This window comes from Equus przewalskii, chromosome 6 (assembly GCF_037783145.1).
Source record: "Equus przewalskii isolate Varuska chromosome 6, EquPr2, whole genome shotgun sequence".
NCBI lineage: Eukaryota > Metazoa > Chordata > Mammalia > Perissodactyla > Equidae > Equus > Equus przewalskii.
The window spans coordinates 66,950,970-66,977,259 of record NC_091836.1 but is presented as its reverse complement, the minus strand read 5'-3'; the positions used below and the strand labels follow the sequence as shown (position 1 = coordinate 66,977,259).

The 26,290-nt window shown below is 39.0% G+C and overlaps 1 protein-coding gene across 1 annotated transcript in view; it reads left to right on the top strand.

Annotated features, from left to right (window-relative positions):
* Positions 1-26,290, top strand: part of AQP11 (aquaporin 11) — a 69,392-nt gene that overhangs the window by 6,000 nt on the left and 37,102 nt on the right. Inside the window, exon 2 of the mRNA XM_070625814.1 lies at positions 4,773-4,805. The gene's annotated coding sequence lies outside the window, so the exon portion shown is untranslated. The remainder of the gene's footprint in view (positions 1-4,772; positions 4,806-26,290) is intronic.

The following is a 26,290-nucleotide window of genomic DNA, read 5'->3' as shown; positions in this document are numbered from 1 at the left end:
TTGCTCGAGGTCTCATAGCTGGAAAGCGGGGATTTAAGACCAGCCTGTTCTGACCCTAATTCTCTCTGCTCTTTCCCCTTGTGTAAGGGATTCTTTAAAGATGAGCTGGCGTTTACTGATGGGCCTGAGTCTTGCTGAGGAGCTTCAAACCGACCACCAAGTTAATCATTTTATAAACTTTCACTTTCATTAGTAACCTACTAAGCGAATTATCCATTACTAAAATGTGACACTCATAAACTAAAACTGGGCTGTTGCTAGGGTTTATTAAAGACGCTAAATTCAGTCTTCCACTAAGAAATCTGGCTGCTAGGCCAAGCTTCGCACCCGGATTTGTCTCCTCCTTCTCATTCCCTCACCCAGATAGCTGGAATGCTCTTAATTTGGGGAATGGACTCTGTTACCAGAGTATGAAATCCTTATAGTGCTGTCTTGAGTTTGTGGTGATTTTCAGTTGCTGATATTCTTCCTCTCTGATTTAAAATTTCTGTTAGTTTAGCTTTCTCTTTGTTGTTTGCTAAAGTTGCTGTGTTAGCGATCCTGTAGTGACACACATTTGTACCAGCAGCATTTTTGTCCTATAATTTTCTAATAACTAAACTTTAAGACATGTACATATCATGGTTCAGTCATGACTCATCCATAACCCCATTGCTGAAGCTGATGTAAATATTCGCTCTTTAAACTTTGTCTTCGCCCTCACACTTCTGTGGTGATGTGTGTGGCCGCCTGTGAAGTGGTGCTATTGAAACGACTTGCAGCACACTCGATATAAATGCAATTAAATTACCGGGTTATTGTTAACTTTACAAGGCATTGCTTAATACAAAATATATGACAGTGTATACAAAGGTATATAAAAGTACGTGTTCTCTTATATAGAAATATTGATAAATGGAAATCCAATTATACGTACACCTGTATTCTCATATATGGGAACAAGAGAAACAGGGAAGTTTACTGAGGTTTAGGAACAATTTCCACACACCATACCAGGAGGTGATATGATATAGTTGAGGACACAGGCTTTGGAATCAAAATGACTTGAAAACATCTTAGCTGTTGACCTAGGGCGAGATACATCTCTCTGTCTCCATTTCTTTGTGTTTAAATGAAGCAAATGCAAACTACTACACAAATATTTTAAAGATTAAATACATAAAAACAGACACATAGACCAATGGAATAGAATCAAGAACCCAGAAATAAGCCCACACATATACAGTCAACTAGTATTTGACAAGGGAGCCAAGAATACTTGGTGGGGAAATGATAGTCTTTTCAATAAATGGTGTTGGAAAAACTGGATATTCACATATAAAAGAATTGGACCCCTATCTTTACACCACTCACAAACATTAACTCAAAATGGGTTAAAGGCTTAAATGTAAGACCTGAAACCATAAAACTCATAGAAGAAAATGTGGAGAAAACTCCTTGGCGTTGCTGCATCATGTATTTTCAAAATATTGCAAAGGCAAAATTGTTTCATAGTAATTAATTGAGACCACTTTTTCTTCCCACTGCAGCTACTCCTCATATAGAGTGGTGGTGGTATGGTCGCAGACATTCTGGGGACCCTGCTAAGGGGGAAGTCGAGTTGAGAACATCTTCAGTTTGGGTTAGCTGGCTATATTTATGTGGTTCACAATCACTTTCATGTATAGCTGTTATTATTAGCTCCTCCAGCACAGGAATGGCTTCCAAGAGTATTCTTACAGCCCACAGTCAGTAAAAATCCACATTGGTATGTGTGTTTAAACTACCCCATCTGCAAAACAACACACAAAAAAGACACATCTGTTATAATTAAAACCATTTAATGAGTATCCTCATAGAAGACAGAGCATCTACAAAGTAAAAATAGGATATTATGAAAAAGGAAAAAAATCTTGGAAATTAAAAATATAATCGCCAAAAATTTCAATAAAGAGATTGCGGCATGGTAAAAGAAACCTCCCATAAAATAAGAGAAAAAAACCCTGCATAAAGTGTGAGACAAAAATAGGAAGGCTAACATTTGACTAACAGGAGATCCAGAAAGAGAACAGAAATGGCAAGGACAAAATTGACAGAGAACAAACAGAAAAGAAATACTTGGAACTGAAGGACATGAGTCCTCAGGTTGGAAAGTTCCCAAAAGCCTAGCACGGTGAGGGCCTCAAGGTCCACATACAGATTGCTGTGAAATAGTGGACACAAGGTTAAAGAGAGGGCAGGCAGGTCGCCCGCGAAAGAGGGCATCTGACGGGTATAAGCTTTGTCACGAGAAATACTGGCTGCTAGGAGACTATCAACAATGCCCTCCAAATTCTGAGGGAATCTGACTTTAAAACTGCACAATTTAAATTGAAAAGAGAAAATCATTGAGAGTAATACAGCATCTGTGTGTCCACCACTCAAAATAAATACACGTTATTTTTTCATTTTTGCTTCAGAAAATAAGGCACCCTGGACTCCGAGGCAACTATTCTCACAAATTGGATATGTATTTTCTAGGCGAAATGTTTTCACACTTTCACTACCTGTTTGTTTAGTTATAAACAATAGACAGGGAGAGCCATGTGTTTGACAGGAATCTGAAGTGAAATCTTAGCTAACCCTAATCCTTCTGCTGTTTGCTTGCCACCTGCTCTGTTCTGTCTACAAGCAACGCAGCTCACTGCCAGGGGCACATCTAGGTTTGGTGGGGGCTGAAACTCAGACAATTTGGGGGGCCTCTTTAAGAAAAAAATATTAAATTATGAATACAAAATTATATCTGACAGTAAATTTTTTTAGAGTGAGAAAAGAAACAACAAACTACAAATTTTAAAAAGGTGACAACCAGAGAAATGCAAAATCTTTATTACTTAAGTGCATGAGACTCCTCTATGTACTTTTGTACTATCATTTTCAATAGAAGTAATAGGAAAATAAATCACTCTTGTCTCTATGGTTGACCAAAACTCGTTCTTTGTAGTTGACAGTTTAGAAAAGCTTTTTTCTGCTTCACACATCATTATTGGTAATGTCATATAAATACTAGGATTGTTGTCAACTTTGGGAAAGCCTCTATTTTGCGCTCTCAGTTTTTCCTTTCTCATAACAACCTTTTCCTATTTTGTGGATGCGCCATCTTCTATGAAGATACTAATTTGATGATTCTTCTAAATTTGCTTATTTAGTTGTTTGATTTTCTCCTGAGTAATCTCTGCTTCCTAGAGTATGATTATTTCTTTGTTAGTTTGTCTTGTGCTTTATGTTTACCTTAAGTGTCTGGTCATCTTTGGTTGTTTATACATGCTTGAGAATGAGGGCAGAGGAGAGCTGTCCATGACTTCTGTGTGAGAGGGTAGGTTGGGAGGCTGAAAGCTTTGTGTTATAATGAAAAGTCAGAGAATCAACTATGATATTTGGAAATCCTAAAAACCAGACACAGAGGATAGTCCTAATTCATTTCATTTCTTTAGAATTTAGCACCAACTTTCTTGCAAGGCTGGGAGGAGCATCCCAGCAGCCAGATCCTCTGCACACAGGGGCGGATGGGAGGATTGATGACTAAGGTTTCAGCTCTATAGGGTAGTGGTGACAAAAACATTGAGAACACTGGCATAAACAACCTCCATAATTATTTGCCTCTAAAATCCATAGGGTTTTTTTTTTTTAAGATTTTACTTTTTTCCTTTTTCTCCCCAAAGCCCCCCCACCCCCATACATAGTTGTATATTCTTCGTTGTGGGTCCTTCTAGTTGTGGCATGTGGGACGCTGCCTCAGCGTGGTTTGATGAGCAGTGCCATGTCCGTGCCCAGGATTCGAACCAACGAAACACTGGGCCGCCTGCAGTGGAGCGCATGAACTTAACCACTCGGCCACAGGGCCAGCCCCCTAAAATCCATAGGTTTTTAAGGTTACCTTCCAGAGAAGTCTATTTTGCCTTCTTCCTTTGACGTGTGACAGTATATCTGGGCAAGATCCATGCCTCTGGAATTTTGCTTGAGGGCTGGTCAATGCCCTCAGCCACAAGGCCCTTCCTCTTCCACATATTCACAGCTCAGAAAACACTTCTCAATGTTCATCTTACAAGAATGTGAGCAAGGTGCAGACCTGACAAATACCAGTGCCACATTTTTAATTTTTAAAAACTGGGTCAGTCACAGATCTGAATAGCACTGAAACAAAGCTGCTTTCAAGTTTTTTTTTTTCTCCTAACAACAAGGTCTAATTATAAGCTGCAAGAACAACTAAATCAGAAGTGAGCATTTTATTACAATATGAGCGTCATCTTTAGCAGGTGGATTTTGCATTGACTATATGGTCCCAGTTCGGAGTGGGGGTAGTCTCCAGTTTAACTTAGAAACACAGAACCCTAAATCCATAGAGTTTGCAATTTGACATATGCATAACAAGGTGGGGTGTTTCACCACTGTCTCAAAGTGGATGCAAGGTCAAACTGGTTCTGTCCAGCCTCACTTTGAGAAGGGGGTAAAGATTTCCCTTCAGGGCACCATAACCCCTCCAGGATGCCACACCCTCTCACCATATGTTCTGGAGCCTACAAGAGTCAATGTTGCTAACATGTGAAGTGTCAGATGGGGAAGGAAAGCTTGCCAAGGCCTCCAGAGCAAAAGAGCTCATTCCAAATCAGATGCTCAGGGGGCAGCCCAACTCTGCAGATAGTGGTTGGTTCACCTCACACAGCAGCATGAGGGACAGCTGGTCACTGAAGAAGTTCCCACTTCATGGTTCCTCTTCCCATTAACCCTTCCTAACCACCTTCCTCTCGTTTCAGATTTCTCCACATCTTCCTCTTCTGTGATCCATGGTGAGTGCCACCCCCATTCTCTTCTTCTCCTACCCCAGCCTGTGGTCATTTATCTGGTCTCTGTGAGCAGGAAAACCTGCAAGGTTGCCAACCAAACTTTCTGTCTGCAGCAATATTTCTAGCCTTTGTAGGTGGATGACTCATGTCTATCATACAGGCCAGGAGTGGGGATGGAAGTTACCATTAGGGATGAAATTAACAGGTTTGATGATCTCAGTGGTACTAGCGGGACATGGTGAGGGAAGGAACAGTTGTATCTGGTTTTTTCTTTTTAAGATTCCCTGCTTTAATCAACTTTTTTTAATCAATTGGCCAACTTCTGATTTAGATAAAAGGCCTCCTACTATACCAATATTAGCCACAATTCATTGAGTACCTATGAGTGTCAGCACTGTCCTAGACGCTTTTCATTATTTCTATTCCTGTCATCATTATTGCAAGATAGGCACTTGTATCTGCACGTCATAAATAAAGAAACTGAAGCTCCCAGAGGCTTATTACCTCACTCAAGACAACCCTGCAAGCTAAAGAATGGGATAAGAATTTGATTATTAGTCATTTCTACCGGAAGAGACTATGTGCAGAGTCAGACCAATGGGCTATCCAGACTAGAATCTGCGTGATGATGGCATAAAGAAAGCATTGAAAGAAGGCCTGCTTGCACTTCCTTAGCTCATAGGTTAGATGTGTGCCCGCTACATTCCTCACCTATTAGGAAACTAATGTTTATCAGCTATTGACTATATGCCAGGTACTGTGCTGGACACTTGACAGTTCACCTCATCTGCTTCTGATAACCCTCATATGAAATGAGAATTATCATTCTCATTTTTCTGATGAGACTCAGAGTCATTATGAACTTTCCTGAGGTCAAATAGCCAGTGAATGGGACAGCCATGATTTGAACCCGACTTGTAGAGATTCCGGACTCTGCTCCATATGGCCTCCGTGAATTGGAACCTGTTCCTCTTAAAGCCATTCCTATGGCCCCTTTAGGCTTCAGGACACATCCTTTTGTGACCAAGTATAAGAAAGTTGTATTTGGAGAGGCTCTGTGCTGATGTGCTCCCAACCTTCAGGATGAGTTATTCAAACACTAACTGACAACTTGGATGACAGAATGGTGTCAGTGTCTAAAAACATCTAGAAAAGTTTCTATTTACATTTGTGAAAATCTGCTTCAGCTCACTACAGGGCAAGTGGAGACAAAAGCAGGCAGACAGTCATGTGCTCGTCTGCGGCTTCTTGAGGCAGGGACTATCTCATCTGTCTGGTTCCATAGCACCTAGCACAGGATCAAGCACACCGTAATTAGTGCCATTTGTTGAGCTCTGGGCCAGATAATTTCACAAGCATCATCTCACTTAACTTCTAAAACAATCCTGCAAGGTAGATATTATTATCTCCATTTAATAAATACAGACTCTAAGGCTCAGAGAGATTAAGCAACTAGCAGAACTGGTAAAACTCCAGCTACCAGAGAAGGCTTCTCAGAGGAGGTCATCCTGGAGGACATATGCGTAGGAGGAAAATCTGAGAAAAGGCCTTCTAACTAGCAGCAACAGGCACAGTCACAGAGATAGAAAAGTGCATGGCCTTGCTCACACCTAATTGAATAACAATTTTTGTTTTTAGAAATTCACCTTTATTAAGTCTTTCCAAAACATTCAACTTAGTTTTCATAGAAATAATAGCTCAGCTTCTTTTTTACACTCATATTTCACAGATTTACACTTTATTTATTTAAATTATACTGTGTGTGCCTGGCAAAAATTGGTTTGTTAGCAAATATCGATTCTGGTAAACATCTAACCCAATTGGTGCTGAGTTATTAACTCCCTCATGCCACATTTTCCCACTTGTAAAAGGATGTTGCTATAAGGATTTCATTAATTAATCTCTATAACAAGCTTGGTAGGCACTCAATAAATGTTTGGGTGCAGAAGCACACAAGTGTGCCTTACGTGCTAAAGTTTCCAGGACTGGAGAGCATTGTTAATCCCGTGAGTTAGTTACATGGAGATACATTAAGAGTTTCTCCTGTATTGGGAGTTGTTTTATTAGATAAGAATGCCTGTTGTAGATCACAGAAAATCTTCCCACCCAAATACTACCTTCTGTTCCCTGGTTTTCTAAATGTGCACTTGGTTTGCAGGACACCTGACACATACCTTATCCAAGAGCCTTCTTATTCACAGGTCTTGTCTGAAGGCAGGAAGCAAAAGAAAAGCAAGTCTCTCCCTCTTCAACATTTGAATGGCTGCCACAAAAATAAATAAATAACGTCCTCTTCGTTCCCCTAAAGGGACACTTACAAAGAGTTTCTTAATCTCTCCTCCACTACAGCAGATATATTCTCAGGAGTATCAGGTTGAAAGGTATGCACAAATTCCAGCAGCACTGCTGTGAGCAAAATACGCCACACTCTCTGGTGTTACCGGACTCCAGTGTTGACTCCATTTCCCACTCACTGGCAGCCAGTCATAAGCATCCCAGACATGCTACACCTCTAGTGGGAAAGCTGGAAGGTAAGGTCCTCTGGAGAAATACGAGAGAAAGAGCAAAGGCTTTAGAAGTAGACATGACTGAATCCAAATTCGCTCTTTGCCACTTGTTAACTGTGTGATCCGGGCAAGTCACCTAACCTCTCTGAGCCTCAGTTCCCTGAACTATACAATAAATACTCCTTGAAAAGATTTAATGTGTTAAGACAGAAATGCACCCAGCACAGGGCTGGGCACATGGAAAGCATTCGATGAATGGTAGTCATTATGATTGATTATTCTCTGGTATAACTCCAACACTGGCCCTTAGGTATAATGAAGCTCTGGAATGTGGTAGTTAAAAGCCAACTACCTGAGTTTAAATCCCAGAGCTTCTAATTCTGAACTGGGTAAACTGGGGCAATTTCCTTAATCTCTCTGTGCCTCGTTTTCCCTATCTCTAAAATGGAACAAGTAACAGAATGCGTCTCAAAGGATTAAATCTTAGCATATGTAAAATGCTTCGACTAGTCCTCAGAACATATGAAGCACTATATATGTCATCTATTATATTGTTACTGTATCATAACTGTCTCTTTAACTGTGAACCCTTGAAACAAGGATTGTCTTTCTTTTAGGTGTCTCTCAGGGCCAAAGTGACTGCGGCTGTTTAATAAATGTTAATGGAATGAACGAAGCATCTCACATGCCATGCCAATCAGGACTTTGCCTGAAAATAACACTAACCCAATTCAAACTAAGGTAGAAAAAAAGGGCAATTCGTGGTTGCTCATATTTCAATTATCCGGGAGTGAATCTTGCTTCAGGCACACTTAGAACCAAAAGGCTCAGATAATTTAAGGAGGACTTTCCTGTCCATCATCTCCAGCATTTCTGTTTTGTTTGTTGGCTTTTCCCATGTGAAGGGCATTGTAGCCACCAGCAACCCAAGCCTCACAGCCAGCCACTTCATCAGCTCAATAGATAAAGAGCTTTTTCTCCAAAAGATCTGGCTGAAAAATTCTGGGTGAAATCTAGAGCCATGTGCCCATCCATGTATTGACTTCTGTGGTCAAGGAAATGGGGTAAGCTGATTGGCTAAGTGTGCCCAGTCCACATAGAAGGGAAGGGGCAGACCTACACAAACATACAGATTTCCCCAAAAGAAAGAATATTCTATTATAAAGGAGAAGGGAAAAGGAATGCCGGGCAGGTAAAAACATCAGAGGCCCTGCCATAGGCCAAAAGATGGTTGTCAACCTCATTAGTCCTAGACCATTTCAGGCAATAAGAATCTGCCCAGTTTTAATAGGTCTTTTAAGAAAGACATCTTAATCTTTCTAAGTAATTATTCCAGAGTTCATCCTCATCAAATAAGGCTCTTCCTCAAATACAATCTAATCTAAATTCCTTGAGTTTCTATTCAAGGTATTTTTCTTCTTGTTTGTTCCACTGTAGAAATGAAAAGAAAAAACAAAACAAAACAAAACACAGCTAGGCAAATGCTTCACTCTATAATCCAGTATGAAGAGCTTTTAGGTAGGAATGATTTCATCAGTATGCTGCTACCTGGAGTAGTGTGGCAAGAAGTCCACTGGGAAGGAAAACTGTGATCAATTAGTGATGTCTGCGGGCCCCAGGCTCTGGAATGGAGAGTAGTCACACACTTGGCTGTGTTTGTAGTCCTGACTTTTGTAACCCTTCATCTAAAAAACAGAAGTCTCTTCTTCCTTCACTCAGCAGTCTTACTCAAATAGGGCAGGCAGAGAGGAAGCGTCGGGAGAGATGGGATGAGGGGCAATCTGTACAGAATCAACACGCTTGTTAAATTCTTCCAAGTTCCATTTAAATCTTGAGATCTACTTACAGGACCAAAAATTATTCCCCAGTGAATCAGCAAGGACATTGAGTATGATTAGCATTTTTTGGATGCAAAAGAACATTGCAAATTGCTCTGTACACTGCTTGGATTTGCTGAGGTGCCACCTCAGGTGTTAGCAAAAAAAGATGTGAGAAAGAATTGTTACACCTACCAGCAGCCCTTCCTTCCGCCAGGATCGCATCGTCCAAGGTGTGATCACTGACATCAGCATAGTGCAAGCTGACAACTACAGAACAGCAAGTTAGCGTGCTTTGCAATAACTTTTTCCATTTATTTGCTCCATTCATATACGAGGATCAGGCTGAATTGTCCTCCAGAAAATTTCTGTTTTGCCTGTCTCCACTGTCTTTTTTATTATGAAAAATTTCAAATAAACAAAATCAGGAAGAATAGTATCAAAAAATACCCATCACTCAGATTCAACAATTATTAGGATTTTGTCACACTTGCTTCATCTCTCTCTCTCCTTTCTCTGGAAGCATTTTAAAGCAAGTCCCATATCTTATGCTATTTCTTCTCCAGATAATTCATTTTGCATCTCTAAAATATAAGAATATTTTCTTACATAACCACACTACCAGTAACACACCTAACAAAAGCAACAATTCCTTGATATCATCTAATTCTTAGACCATTTTCATAGTTCCCTGATATCTAAAGAATTTTTTTTTTTTTATAATTGGTTCATTAGAATCAGGATCCAGAGCAGGTCCACACATTGCATTTGATGGTTATATCTTTTGAGTCTTTTAAAATCTAGAACAGTCTCTCCCCACTTCACCCCACCTTTTTTTATTCATGCCATTGACATTGATTAAACTAGTTCAATTCTTCTACAGAATATCTCATATTCTGGAGTTATCCATTTATGTCCTTGTGATGTCACTTAAACATGAGCCACTGCCTCCTATATTTCATGTAAACTGGAGGTTACTTCTAAAAATTTTATTAGATTCAGGTTCTTTTTTTTACCATAAGGTGGCATCTGAAGAAGCACATATTGTCGGGCTGTCTTAGTGAAGTTAAGCTTCACCAGTGGATTCAGTGGTATCCGCTAGATCTCTCCATTGTAAGGCTCTCCATAAGCTTTCATTTAGTGCTTTCATCTTTTAGTGATCTTTGCCTTAATCAATTATATCATTAGGACTGCAAAATGATGATTTTTCTAATTCTGACATTCCTTCCACATTTATTAGCTGGGAATTGTCTGTAAAGGAGAACTTTTCCTTATTAATTAGGGCTACTTGGTTACCCTGAAATGCAGATTGAATTGGAAAGCAGGATAATGCTTGCTTATTTCCTTTAAATTGCCAATTTCAGAGTAAGGACTGTGACCTAGTTACCACCAATGGTATCCAATAAGCTTGTTAATTTGTTTTGGCACTCCTTCTCCCCCTCCACAATGAACTCATTAGGGAGGAATGTATTTTATATATTCTATGTATTTCAATCACTACTTTTTTGGATTCTTAAATTATCCCACCTTTGGCCAACTGAAGCCCCTTCATGTTGGCTCTTGAGTCCTTTTGATACAACCCACCTCTCTTTGATAACTTCACAGTTTTGGGCTCAGCAAGATCTTCCAGCCTCGTCTTGTACCTGTACTGCCCCAGACTTGGACTCAGCCTTCCAAGAAGTACTGGTTCCTTTAGATGGGGAATGTCATTTAGGGACCACAAGCTGGGCACTAGAGGTGGCTCATTGCCCATGAGTTTTTAATACTTCTAGGTCTTTCTGGAAAGTCCCACCAAGTTCCTCTTCTCCCTCCTTTGCAGCTAGGACACAGGCATGTGACTTGTGCTCCTCCAATCAGATGCATTTGTGTGAGATTCTGGTGAAGAAGGGGACAATGAGAGGGAAAAGACAGCATAGTACACTCCAAGTTTTTGCTGGAGCAGAGCTATGTGGTTTGGGGGCCTGGAAGGGTCTGTAAGGGTGAGTTTCTGATGCAGAAGTGGCATTGATGCCTTCAGCAGCAGCACTTGCAATCAAATTGAGCTCCTGGCAGCATATAGAAGCTGAGTGGTGATGGAATAGTGTCCTCAATTTTCTAATTAGGCCAGTTGAGCTGCATAATTTTGGGTGATTTTCTTGGAAGTTTAGCCTCAAGATTGTTTCCTCCAGTCTTTCCAACAATTACATGAGCTACAATATTCTTTGAATAAACCCATAGAGAAAAGATCTAGGTCATTAGAGGCCCAGCAGCTCTTCTGCAGGAAACCTCTGAAAACAGTCATGAGAAGTAGAGGGTGTTTTCTTGGTTGCTTCAGGGAAGAAGAGGCCCAGATGTCGGTGGTGGGGGTGAGGTCAGCAGTGGCCCACAGAGCTCCTGGAGTCAACAGAGCAGAAAGATGGTGAGACCAACAGACAGAACAGATGGAGTAAATGTAAGAACCTCTCTTTCTCCCTGAAGGCGTCTCAAGTGAATAATCGGGGCAGGAGATCCTGAGGAAAAAACGCAACTTCCAGATAATCAAGAAGCTGGGATCTAAAGAACCAGGACTCAGGGTAATCTTGTGAGCGGACCCATCTGGACCCAGCAGCAGGCTAGACCAGGCCACGTGTATTGAGGCTGCTAACTCGGTATTTCTCATAGACAGCAACTACTTCCCCCTAGTTTATCATTTGTCCTTTCATTTTGTGTTTGTTGACCAAAAGTTTTAACTTGGCACATATTCAATTCCCTTGCCATTTTTCTTTGTGGTATCTTCCTTTGCTTTTGTATTTAGATGACATCTTCCCTTTCTAAAAATCTTTTCAACATTAGATTTTCTTTTAGATTTTTTTTATGGTTTTATTTATTTACACTTAGCCCTTTATTCCAACTAGAATCCATTCTGGTATGTGGTATGATCACCACGTATTTCAATGCTGGGATGGAGCTGATAGGCTAAAAACAAGCAGGCAATATGAGACATGCTTTGCAAATTCAAAGAATGTTTTGCAATAATGAGATATAATTTTTTACCCTAAAAAAATCCTTTTTTATTTTTTGAGCATGAAGGAAAATGGCCCTCTTAAAGTGCTGTTTTCAACTTACCCATTCTGTTTAAGAGTCTACAGTCTAGAGTAAACAAGGTAAGAAAAGAAAAAAAAAGGGGGAACCTATTGATTAAAGGAGACTTAGGAGACATCAACTCAATACCACTGGGGACCTTGTTTAGATCATGATTCAAATAAGCCAACTTAAAAAAAAAGGAGACAACTGGAATTTGAATGCTGACTGTATATTTGATGACACTAAAGAAGAATTCTTTATTTCGTTAGTGTAATAATTGTGGATATGTCTTTAAACAAGTTAATCTTTTAGAGATAGATACAAAAAGATGATGTCTGGGATTTACTTCAAAAGAAGGCAACTACTGGGGAGAGAGAAGAATATAAATGAGACAAGACTGGCTGTGAGTTGTTAACTGTTGAAGCTAGGTAATGGGTATGTGAGGGTTTATTATACTATCCTTTCTACTTTTACATATATTAATATTTGAATTTTTCCATAATAAAAAGTAAAAAAAAAATGGAGATACAAAAATATAGTGGCAATGACGTGGCCGTGGGAATTGTTAAATATTTCCAGTGGGGTGGAGAAGCTCCAGTTTCTCGCAGTGGCACATTTAGGCCAGATCACGACCTCATCTAAGCTGGCTGCACCTTGCCGGTGTCCATGGAATTTCAACAACAGTAGATCTTTACTGACAGCCTTGTGTCAGTGAGAGAGAAAGGTGCTTCCACCGTGATGCAGAAAGAGATGTGCCATGTACCAGTTACAGAAATAGTATAATGAAATCATTTCTCCCATAAAAAGTCCCTACACAGTCATCTAAAATAAATATATATCATTTGTGTAATTTTTAAAATACACTTTTTTAAAGAAGAGAATAAAACATAATTAGCCCATGTCACATTGCTGTTTAAAATAATCCACAAATTTGCTAACTGTCATCAGGACAAAGCTCCTTAGCCAGGCCCACCTCACACCTGGACGGCACCTGCTTCCCCAGCCCCATCCCCTGCCCCTCATTCCCACACACTTTAAACTTCAGCCACAGGAAAGGACTTGCAGTTCCCAGGACATGCCTCATGGAATCTATGTTCTCCTGGGGAAGTTTCATTCATTCATTCAACAGCATTCATTGATCTCCTCATCTGATCCAGGCCTTATGCCATGCTGTCTCATCACTACCTGGACTGCCTTTCTTTCTCCCTTATCAGTTCATTTTTACATCCTCATCTTACTTGTAATCTTCTCTGAGAAACTTTCTTTGACCCACTCAAGCTGAATATATGGGAGGCACTGGGGGAAGAAAGGAGACATTTCTTATTTCTCTCACTAGACGCAGGGCAGGGATAAAATCCTGTTTAGGCACAACTCATGGCTTAAGTCGTGAGTCATATTAGAAGACCAATGAATGTTTGTGGAGTGAATGAATGAAGCTTCTCCACTAGCATATAAGCCCACGGGGGCAAGGATTTTTGTTGTTTTGTTCTGCTTTATCCTTAGCACCTAGGACAGTACCTGGCACATTAAATATTTGTCAAAATCATTAAAGTTACCTGTCAAAGAAAAATCAAGGAGATATCTGTTAAGGCTCATATACAAACTAGCCATTTGCTGTGGTCAGCTTGTCTGTGGATTGGCAGAAGAATTTGATCCATGGCTAAAAAAGAAATTAAAGACAAAAAGTGTTTTGGAGGTTAAACACATGAAATGTTTTCCATATTTTTTGAGTTAGCAACCTGGATTTAAAATCTATTCCTGGGGCTGGCCCCATGGCTGAGCGGTTAAATTTGTGCACTCTGCTTTGGCGGCACAGGGTGCGATGGTTCGGATTCTGGGCGCAGACCTACCACCACTTATCAAGCCATGCTGAGGCAGCATCCCACATAGAAGAATTAGAAGAACATACAACTAGGATATCCAACTACATACTGTGGGGCTTTGGGGAGAAAAAAAAAGAGGAAGATTGGCAACAGATATTAGCTCAGTTCCAATCTTCCTCACACACACACATACACACACACAAAAAGCATACCTTTAAAAAAAAAACCTAACCCTAAATCCAAGAGAGACCAGGACTTTTATTTATTTCATCGTTTTTACATGCATTGTTTTAGAAGTCACTAAACAAAATGTTGGTTTTACTTCACCTAAAAGAAAAAGTCAAGACTTTTGAACTTAGGTAGATTCCCATTTGACACAGGTCATTTTCTATGTGCCTGTATTGCCTATGGATCTAGAGAGATATACACAGCAATGAGGCAGCACATGATTTCTTACATTGGGAACAGCCAGGACCCACGGAAATCCATCCATCATGAATGACATCACCCATTACTGATCTAATTTCTAAAAGACAATGGAATAATTTCTTCTTGCCCAAACCTTACTACAGTGGTTTGGACCGGCAACGTCATAGTGGGATGACGGGAGGGCTGCAGGGACAAAGGACAATTGTTGACCTCCTCGCAGCAGAAGGATGGTTTACAAAGTGATCTTTCTTAGGAGATCTGCCTGAGACACATGACAGGTGCTCTTACATAAGTAAAGCCAAACTGGATTCCATTTGGATTTCTTTTCTTTTCGAAACCATCCTTCTCTGGAAGTGTCCTCTCTAAACGTCACCAGAACAACAGGAGGGAAAAGTGAGATCTTGAGCTCCCCGGGGAATGGAGGCAGAATTTCCTTCCCCTTTCTTTACTCACCCACCTTTTCACAGCTGCTATCCACCGGGACCTCTTTTGAGAGGAGGTTTTATTTTCTCGCTTTCTTTCAGGATCCTGCCTCACCTAATCTTCACTGGCTTTTCACAAAGAAAACTAGGACTCCCATTTATTTTAGCCAATCCATCGCTACATTCAGCCTTGAAAACAGCATGCGGCGCTTTATCCTCTAATGGGAACGAATAGCAGAAGGGAGCCTATTTTCCATGAGGCTGATTTTTGCTAATCAAACACATTTATTTTCTGAAACACTTTCACTGCCTGTTGAGAAATAAGTGGTACCAGAAAGGACAATATCTCTCAGTATGCGAGTTAGAAATGTATAGAAAAGAGATAATATTGAGGTCTTAATGTGAAAATAACTCAATAACATGCAAAGGGGCAGTAGGACCGTTTTGTAGTTCTGTCAGGATGTATACACGATATGTACCTTTTGACCTAACAATTCTGCTGCAGGATTCTAGCTCACAGAAATGCTCACACCTGGGAGTAAAGGCATTTGAATGGCATTACTTATCGAATCACATGTATAGAGGCATATGAACTGACAAAAAGAGACACACTGTACATTGTAATGTGGAAAAAGTAAATTGCAGAACAATATGTAATGTACGATTCCACTTCTGTTAGAAAAAAAACAACACAATACATGTATGTGGATGCATGTACCTGTATGTATTTATAGATATAAAGAAAAAGCCTAAGAAGATACCAGCTCCAAACTCTTAACTGTGGTTCCTTCCTCTGGAGAGTGAAGTTGGGGGAATTTCATTTTTCACTTTATAAACTTTGGTATTATTTAAATTTACTTTTTAAAAAACAACAAAGGAAATAAACAACTGGATTAGTACAAGGTAGTTAAGATTTATGGAATATTTTATTCTGTGCTGGGCACGTGATAAACGCTTTGTGTATCATCTCACTTCAACCTTCTAAAGTAGGTAATATTCCCCCTGTTTACGGATGAGAAAACAGATTCTGAAAAGTGAGTGACTTGCCCAAGGTAACAAGGCTAGTAAGTAGCAGAGCTGGGATTCAAACCCAGGCCTTTCTGGCTCCAAGGCCAAAGATCTTCCCATTGGGTCAACAATACCATTTCCTGCGACATAGTCCTGGCTCAGTAATGGGCTTATTAACACTGTCACATGGTTGCTGAATGTTAGATTTATTCTTTAAAATTCTTTATTATGGAAATTTTCAAACATACACAAACTGGGGAGGAATTATAGAATGATTCCATGTGCTCGTTATCATCCAGACAATTATTAATATTGTGTGTCATTGTTTCATCTACCCCCAACACAGTTTTTAGGAAGCATTTCAATGCAAATTGAAGACATCATTTCATTTTACCATAAATATTTCAATCTCTAAAAATAAGGACTTTTTAAAAAACATATGTTTAAAAAACATGATAATGGTATTTATCACACATAATAAAGTTAACTATAATTTCTTAACATTATCAATACCCAATCTGTGTAAATTTTCCCAGATTGTCTCAAAAATATCTTTTTGTGTTTATTCACATTTGTGTCTCTTAAATCTTTGTCTCCTTTAATCTGTAATTTTCCCCTCCTTTTTTCTTCATATGACTTATTTATTGAAGAAATTGAGTTGTTTGTCTTGTAGAATTTCCCACCTTGTTGATTTGGTTCCTTATATCCTTATGGTGCCACTTAACATGCTTGTCTATCCTTTATATTTCTCACAATCTGGTGTCTAGAGATTTGTTAAATTCAGGTTCAATTCTTTTGGCAAGACTATTTCCTAAGTGGTGATGTGTACTTCCTACTGCATCTTATCAGGAGGCAATTAATGTCTGGCAGTCCCTCTCTTAATAATGCTAAGGTTGAACAGTGGCTTCAGGGTTTGCCAGCCTGAAATATGCATTATAAAGTTTCTCATCAATCTTTCACCTAATAATTTTAGCAGCCATTGATTTTTGCCTAGATCCATTATTTCATTAGGGGCTTAGGTTTATTTGAAATCCTGTTAAGACCTAGATATTTTTTAACATCATCCTAAGATAGCAATACTATCTCTTAGTTTGGGGGCAAGGTATCAAAAAAGTCTTCTTTTTTTCTATTACCCACCATGGTTTTGGTTTTTTTTTTTTTTTTGCAAGAGTAATTGAGTTTTTAGCCTCCTTTTCCCAAGGCCACCAGTATTCTGAAAACTTCTAAGCTCCATGTGAGACCATTTAGCTACTTAGATTGACATTTTTATTAGCCTGTTATTTGGAATTTTTATCTATGCTTCAATTCCGAAGTAATTCATAAAAAGAAAGAAGAAAAAGAAAAGATCTCCCATTCCTCTATGATAAATGTCACAGTAAGGCAGTTAAACGTCTCTGAATCATTTTCAATTTCGCGCCCAGGGTAACTCCCTTTTGCGTTAGAAAAGGTTGTTAATTTCAGTGATTTTTAAGTCTGTTATTCATTCCACATTCATTGTGGCTTCTGTCCTGGGCCAAGGTCTGAGGCTAAAGAGGGGAAAGGCCCAGGCCCTGTCCTTCAAGGTTCACAGTCACCTACACTGATAAAATAGAGAAATGGCTGGATGGTTCTTGGGTACAGGAAAGAGGCACCCCAGACTAGGGAATCAGAGAAAGCTTCTCAAAGGAGGAGATGTTTAGCTGAGTTTTGAAGGATGAGTGCAAAGTAACTGAGGGAAGGTCATTCCAGGAAAAGAAAACCCGTAGAAAGGCATGGAAGCAGGAAAGAATAGGCCCTTCAGAGGGCTGCACACGGTTTTGTATGGCCGGAGAGTAAGGTTTCTAGGGAGGAGCAGAAGGGCCAGGACGTGAAGAGCCTTGTCTGCCGTGCTGACGAGTCAGGATGTCCCTGAAGGATTTCAAGCAGAAGAGTGACAGAGTCTGATTTATGTTGTGTAATTTTTCCTCAGTAGATTTTTTTCTTTTTTCTCTATTGAGGTGAAATTCATATAACACAAAATTAACCATTTTAGGGTGAACAACTCAGTGGCTTTTAGTACTTTCACAATGTTGTACAACCACAATTTCTATCTAGTTCTAAAACACTTTCCCCACCCCAAAAGGAAACCCATATCCATCGAGCAGTCACTGCTCATTCCCCATCCCCCAGCCCTGGGGACCACCAGTCAGCTTTCTGCCTCTGTGGATTTACTTATTCCCTTAGTACAATTTTCTTTCTAAAAATTATACAAGTAAGATGGATTCATTACAGAAGAATCAAAACACAGATGAGCAAGAGGGGCTACTGAACACGGCTCATAATCTTAGCATCGTAAGTAACTTTTGCATTCTGTGTATCCTTCTAAACGGTTTTCTTTGACTTTCCCCATCCCATCCCCATGTACTTTGCAGGGTCCTCCAACCTTGTGGAGTCTTGGCGACCTTTGAGACATAAAAGAATTCTGCTCAAATCCCTTTCCTATGAGTGGCATGAAACCCAAGTCCATACCAATATCTCTGAGGGTTCTGGGGTTTTTTTGGAGGTGGGGCTGGGAGTATGTTTCTTTTGATCACCTCTTGCTCTGATTTTCTGCCTTGATCTCTACCCCTCATTTCACTTCCTGGGCACATTGTACCTTCTACACTTCCCCAACCCCTGCTCTCCCCCAAATACGGCCTAAACAAGGTGATGTGTTAGCAAACTTTAAGGAAAGAATTAGGGGCAAGAGAGGATGGCTTATATTGAAGTACAACTCAGAGAACAACTTGAAACTGAGTACCAGAGAGCAGTTCTTTTGAGTCCATTAGCCATTCTGATCACTGGAGAATCCTCATTGGCCATCCCTGCATGTGGCACCATAGCAGCACCAGCTGCCCAGCTTCTCTCCCTTCTTATCTTTTTCATCTTCCAAATTCAATCTCCTCTAGCTGTGAACACTAAAGTGTTCATTTCCAATTCCCATCCCCTTTTGCACAAGGCAAATCAGTGCTCCTTTTGCTTTGCTCCAAACTACAAAGAAATTCTAAGTTATTCTGCTAAATCAAAACAGTCCCTCCCTATCGGAACTATAGTGCCAGGTTGTCAAATTAACAACTTCCTTCCCCCTACTGGCTGCATTTCCATTATTGCTTTGTTATTTTAAATATTTTTCCTTAAATATTTTTTATCCTTATATATTCTTGTACATCTTTTGAAATTGCTGCATACATCCCCTATTTGGGGACACTTAGGTTGTTTGAAATTCTTTATTATTATAGACAGTGCCATGTTATATATTAAAGATTATTAAGAATATATATATATTCTTATGGATATTATTTCTTTGCTAACACTCCTAGTATAGCATTGCTAAACTAAGGAGTAAATCCTGTCTTACGGCTTTTATACGCTCTAGAAGGACTCTATAAATTTATATATCTAATCATGCTTGAAAATGCATGAATCTTCAAACTCTTGTTAATACTGCCTATATTTATCCTTATTTTTTTCTTTGTGTTTTTCTGTTTTAAAGATTTTATTTTTCCTTTTTCTCCCAAAGCCCCCCGGGTACATAGTTGTGTATTTTTAGTTGTGAGTCATTCTAGTTGTAGCATGTGGGATGCCGCCTCAGCATGGCTTGATGAGCCGTGCCATGTCCTTGCCCAAGATTTGAACTGGGGAAGCCCTGGGCCGCTGAAGCAGAGCGGGTAAACTTAACCACTCGGCCACAGGGCCAGCCCCTCTTTGCGGTTTTAATCTGCATTGAATCTGTAGATTGCTTTAGGTAGTACAGACATTTTAACTATGTTTATTCTTCTAATCCATGAGCACAGAATATCTTTCCATTTCTTTATGTCATCACTGACTTCTTTCAATAATGTCTTATAGTTTTCATTGTCTAGGTCTTTCACCTCTTGGTTAAATTTATTCCTAGATATTTTAGTCTTTTTGTTGCAATTGTAAATGAGATTGTATTTTTGAGTTCTCTTTCTGTGAGTTCATTATTAGAGTATAGAAATGCAACTGATTTTTGTAAGTTGATTTTGTACCCTGCAACTTCACTGTAGTTGTAGATTATTTCTAATAGTTTTCTGATGGATTCTTTAGGGTTTTCTCTATATAAAATCATGTCATCTGCAAAAAATGAGAGCTTCACTTCTTCGTTGCCAGTTTGGATATCTTTACTTCTTTTTCTTGCTTAATTGCCCTGGCCAAAACCTCCAGTATTATGTTGAATAAGAGTGCCGAGAGTGGGCACACTTCTCTTGTTCCTGTTCTCAGAGGGATGGGTTTCAGTTGTTCCCCACTGAGTATGATGTGGGCTGTAGCTTTGTCATATATGGCCTTTATTATGTTGAGGTACTTTCCTTCTATACCCATTTTATTGAGAGTTTCTATCATAAACGGATGTTGGATCTTGTCAAATGCTTTCTCTGCATTTATTGAGAAGATCATGTGGTTTTTATTCCTCATTTTGTTAATGCGGTGTATCACGCTGATTGATTTGCAGGTGTTGAACCATTCCTGCATCCTGGAATAAATCCCACTCAGTCATGGTGTATGATCCTTTTAATGTATTGCTGTATTCAGTTTGCCAATATTTTGTTGAGAATTTTTGCATCTGTGTTCATCAGTGATATTGGCCATCTTTTCCTTCTTTGTGTTGTCCTTGTCTAGCTTTCAGATCAGGGTGATGTTGGCCTCATAGAATGTGTCGGGAAGTGTTCTGTCTTCTTCAATTTTTTGGAATAGTTTGAGAAGGATAGGTATTAAATCTTCTTTGAATGTTTGGTAGAATTCTCCAGGGAAGCCATCTGGTCCTGGACTTTTATTTTGGGGAAAGTTTTTGATTACTGTTTCAATCTCTTTACTTGTGTTTGGTCTATTCAGATTCTCTATTTCTTATTGATTCAGTTTTGGGAGATTGTATCAGTCTAAGAATTTATCCATTTCTCCTAGATTGTCCAATTTATTGGCATATAGATTTTCATAGTATTCTCTTATAATCCTTTGTATTTCTGTGGTATCTGTTGTAATTTCTCCTCCTTCAATTCTTATTTTATTTATTTGAGTCTTCTCTCTTTTCTTCTTAGTGAGTCTGGCTAAGGGTTTGTCAATTTTGTTGATCTTCTCAAAGACCCAGCTCTTAGTTTCATTGATCCTTTCTACTCTTTTTTTTTTTTTTTTTGTCTCTATTTCATTTATTTCTGCTCTAATTTTTATTATTTCCCTCCTCTGCTGACTATGGGCTTTGTTTGTTCTTTTTGTAGTTCTGTTAGGTGTAGTTTAAGATTGCTTATTTGAGATTTTTCTTGATTGTTAAGGTGGGCCTGTACTGCTATGAATTTCCCTCTTAGAACCACTTTTTCTATATCCCATATGAGTTGTTATGGTGTATTTTCATTTTCATTTGCCTCTAGACATTTTTTGATTTCTCCTTTAATTTCTTCAATGATCCATTGAAGAAAGTGTAATCTGCTGTTTTGGGATGGAGTGTTCTATGTATGTATCTATTGTGTCCATCTAGTCTAGTTTTTCATTTAATTCCACTATTTCCTTGTCTACTTTCTGTGTGGATGATCTACCCATTGATGTAAGTGGGGTTTTAGGGTCCCCTAAGATTAATGTGTTGCTGTTAATATCTTCTTTTAGGTCTATTAATAGGTGCTTTATGTACTTTGGTGCTCCTGTGCTAGGTGCGTATATATTTATAAGCGTTATATCCTCTTGGTGTAGTGTCCCTTTTATCATAATATACTGCCCCTCTTTGTCTCTCATTCCCTTTTTTATCTTGAAATCTACTTTGTCTCATGTAAGTATGGTGACACCTGCTTTCTTTTGTTTGCCATTAGCTTGGAATATTGTCTTCCATCCCTTCACTCTGAGCCTGCGTTTGTCTTTAGCACTGAGATGTGTTCACTGGAGGCAGCATATTTTTGGGTCTTGTTTCTTAATCCATCCAGGCACTCTGTGTCTTTTGATTGGAGAATTCAATCCATTTACATTTAGAGTGATTAGTGATATATGAGGGCTCACTATAGCCATTTTATCACTTGTTTTCCAGTTGTTCTGTATTTCCTTTGTTTCTCATCCCATGTATTTCAGACTGCTCTTTCAGATTGGTGGTTCTTTATGATGGTTTTCTCTTTATTTATCATTTGTGTCTCTATTCTGATTTTTTGTTTAGTGGTTACCATGAGGTTTGTATAAAAGATCTTGTAGATGAGACAGTCTGATAGCCATTTTCTGATAGCCTCTTATGTTTTTAGTCTAAGCAGTTCCCAGCAATTTCCTCATCTGCATCTAAATTATTGTTGTTATAACTTATTCCATTTTGTGTTGTGAGTTTGTGGTTAAAATGAAGTGATTATGGTCATTTTTCATGTTTTCCTTCCCTTTACATTTAATGTTATAATTGTTAGCTAACCTATTCTGATAGAGAGCTGCAATTTTCTGATTTTGTCTGCCTATTTATCTCTTTTCTTATGGCTTTGTAAGCCCTTTCTTTCTTTCTTTTTTTTTGTGGTATGATGGCCTTCTTGAGCATTTCTTGTGTGTGTGTGTGGGGGGGGAGGTCTTGTGGCAATGAACTCCCTCAGCTTTTGTTTATCTGGGAGTTTTTATTTCTCCATCATATCTGAAGGATATTTTTGCTGGATAGAATATTCCTGGCTGAAAGATTTGTCTTTCAGAATTTTTAATGTATCATTCCACTTTCTCCTAGCCTGTAAGTTTTCTGCTGAGAAATCTGTTGAAAGCCTGATAAGGGTTCCTTTGTGGGTTATTTTCTTCTGCCTTGCTGCCCTTAATATTTTTTCTTTGTTGTTGATTTTGCCAGTTTTACAAATATATGCCTTAGAGAAAAGTCTTTTTACACTGATGTAATTAGGATTTCTATTAGCTTCTTTTACTAGTAATTCCAGCTCCTTCCCCAGGTTTCAGAAGTTCTCAGCTATTATTTCTTTGAACAAGCTCTCTGCTCCTTTCTCCCTCTGGAATACCTATAATCCTTATGTTGCATTTTCTAATTGAGTCAGATATTTCTTGGAGAATTTCTTAATTTCTTTTTAGTCTTAGTTCTCTCTCCTCCTCCATCTAAAGCATTTCTATATTTATGTCCTCTAAATTGCTAATTCTGTCCTCCATATCAGCTCTATTTAATGACTCCAGAGTTTTCTTTATCTCATTCATTGTGTTTTTCATCTTCAACATTTCTGATTGATTATTTTTATGGTTTCAATTTCTTTTGTGAAGAATTGCCTCTGTTCATTAATTTTATTCTTGATTTCATTGAAATGTCTTTCTGAGTTTTCTTCTAACTTGTTGAGCTTTTTATGATAGGTATTTTGAATTCTCTGTCATTTAGATTGTAAATTTCTGTGCCTTCAGGATTTCTTTCTGGGTGCTTGTCATTTTCCTTCTGGTCTGGATTGTTACTACACCTCTTCACACTATTTGGCAGGGTGGATTTGTTGCCTTTGCATAGTGGTAGTATCTGGTCACAGATTCCACCTACTGCCACTGCAGGGGGTGGGGGGGGGGGCGAGGAGCAGGAGCTGTGTATTCTGAGCCCACCACAATCTCTGGCAGCTGTGCCTGTCTTTTGGAAGCTATGCTGGCAGGGCTCATCTGTGATTACCTGCTCACTGTTGCTGCTTTACAAACATAGGCACAGGCACTCTGGAAGGGATCCTTTGCTCTGGACGACCAGCTAAACTGCTGTGTCAGGCCAGGGGTGGGGCACTTTGTTTCATGTGTGGAATCCAAGAGTGCTCCCATTCTGCACTCGCTGTCTGCCCTCCTGGGGTGCTCGGCTTGGTGAAGATGCCCCTGTGGTTGCTTAGCCTCCTTGGTGTGCAACTTTCCCACAGGATGGGAGGCAACTCCAAGAGTGAAGGTATTCCTGTAGGGGGCTTCCCCCTCCACCCTTCCTCTCAGAGCTGTGTGCAGTCCCATGCCCTAGGTTGCTGCTGTTCGGCAAGGGAGAGGAGATCCCCTTACCTCCTTCCATTGCCTCCCAGAGGGTCCAGCACCTCGACCTTCATATGTATGGCTGTATGGATTTCTCAGACATCTTTGTGTTGGGTGAATGCCCTCTGTTGGTTTATGAGGAGCTTTTGCATTGTATCTTAGGAGGAAAAGTCTAAGGGAAGAGCTCACTCTGCCATGATGCTGACATCACTCGTCCTGCATTTTTTTTTTTAACTAATAGTGAAATTGAGGTTTTTTCATATTTATTGTCCACTTGGTTTTTCTTGCATAAAATACCTTTTCTGGTCAATTGTATATTTTTATTTTTCATTTATTGATATGAAGAAGGTCTTTTGAACGTTAGGATACGAATCTTTAGTTAAGAATATTTTCCTCCAATGTCGTTTATCTTTTAGCTTAGCTTATGGTGAATTTTGCTATATAAAAGTTTTACATTTTTATATAACCACATCTATCATCCTTTACGCTTTTAGCTTTTAGTTTCAAATTTAGAAAGTCATTCCTTACTCCAAAGTTTTGTGAATATTCACCTAAATTTTCTTCTACTTACATTAGAATTTTTAATTCTTCTGGAATTTATCTTAGTGTACTGGGTGAGTTTGGATTTGTTTTAATGGTCAGACTGTTACCTTAACACTGTCCACTGATATGAGGCACCAGCTTTATTATATACTAAATTTTTATGTGTACTTGGATATACTTCTGAACTGCCTATTTTTGACCTAGTACAGTAATGTTTTAATTACATATTGTATCTTGCTGGTTCATTTTAATGTCTGGTAGGAAAAGGCTTTTTCAGTACTATTCCTCCTAAAAGTGTGCTTGACTTTCTTCATTTGTTTATTTTTCTACATAAACTTTAAAATAGATTTCTTCCTCATTCTGAAAAAAGTTCCAAGTATTTTTATTAGAGTTTTGTTAAATTTATAGGCTTAGCCTGAGGAAAATTAATACCTTTACAATATTAAATCTTCCAATACCATAAGGTAGACTGTCTCTCCCTTTAGTCAAATCTTTTAATTTCCATGATAAAGTTTTGTAGATTTGCATATTTATCATTGTTTATTCCTCAGTTCTCTGATTTTTTTGATTGCCATAATGTGTTGGTTCTTTTTTCATTACCTTTTTTTTTATTGCTGATACATAAGAAAGCTATTAATTTTTAAATATTTGTCATAAATGCCGAACTTTCTGAACTATCTTATTAGTTCTAATAGTTTTTCAAGCAATCATATAACCTTCAAATAATGATAATTTTGTCTCTTCCTACCAAATAGTTACACCTCCCTCATTTCTTTTTATCATTATTGCATTGATTAGCACTTCCAGAATAATGTTACATAATGGTAATAGTCAAATTCTTAACTGTTATGGAAACGCTTCTAATGTCTTATTGCTAAGTATAATATTGGCTGTTAGTTTGAGATCAATATTCTCAACACATTGATGTGTTAATTAAGTTTTTCTCAAATCAAATATGTATGTTGATTTTTATCAAATATCTTTAGCATTTTGTTAAATGATCAGATGATTTTTCTCCTTGATACCCTGATGTCATAAATTATGTAAAAATGTACTTTTAACATTGAACTTTTCTTATATCCATGGGATAAACCATATTTGGTCATAGCGATTTGCATTTTAAAAATATAACTGCAGGTTTAGTTTGGAAAATGGACTGAGAGGAGGCAAGGTCAAAGGCAGAGAGAACACAGGAAGTGATTACAACTCTGAAATAAAACTATGGCAGTGGAAACAGAGAAGGTGCCTGGATCTAGGAGATATTTAGGAGGGAAGATCAATAGTGACTTATTGGATATGAGATATGAAGGAAAGAAAGGAATTCAGGAGAACTGCCATGGTCTTGGTTTGGTGACATTTACAAAGACAGGGCCACAGGGAGAAAAGCAGGTTTTCTGGGAGCTGGGAGGAGGATAGAGGATGAGATCAACTTTAGGGAGCTTGAGTTGGATGCCCTGAGTGGGAGACCCAGGTAGAGACAGGTAAGCCATTCTGTACATGGATCTGGAGCAGAGAGATTTGGGCTGCAGATATCAATTTGGTAATTATCAGTGCATAGGAGACAGACAGCTAAGTGTGGAGAGTGAGAACACAGGAAGAAGGCTAAAAATGGAACCACAAAAAATATCTAATTTTAAGAGATGAGAGAAGGAAGAAGGCCCTAAGAAGACAAAGTGAGAGAAGCAGGAACAGAACCTATTCTGTTAATCAGGAGAACAAGAGGAGAACAGAGTTTTAGGGAGAGAGTGGTCACAGGCATCAAATGGGGCAAAGCTGCCCATAACATAAGGACTAGAAAGTACCCTCTGGATTTGTCAAAACCTCATTGAGGACCTCCACCAAAGCCCAGCAGTAGAAAGGTGCGGATGAAATCTGACTGGGCTGTGTGTGGCACACAACCTTACTTCCCTCGACTGCTTCCTTCTTTCCAAAGGCACCACTCGCCTCCTGCACTGCTCTCTGCCTCTG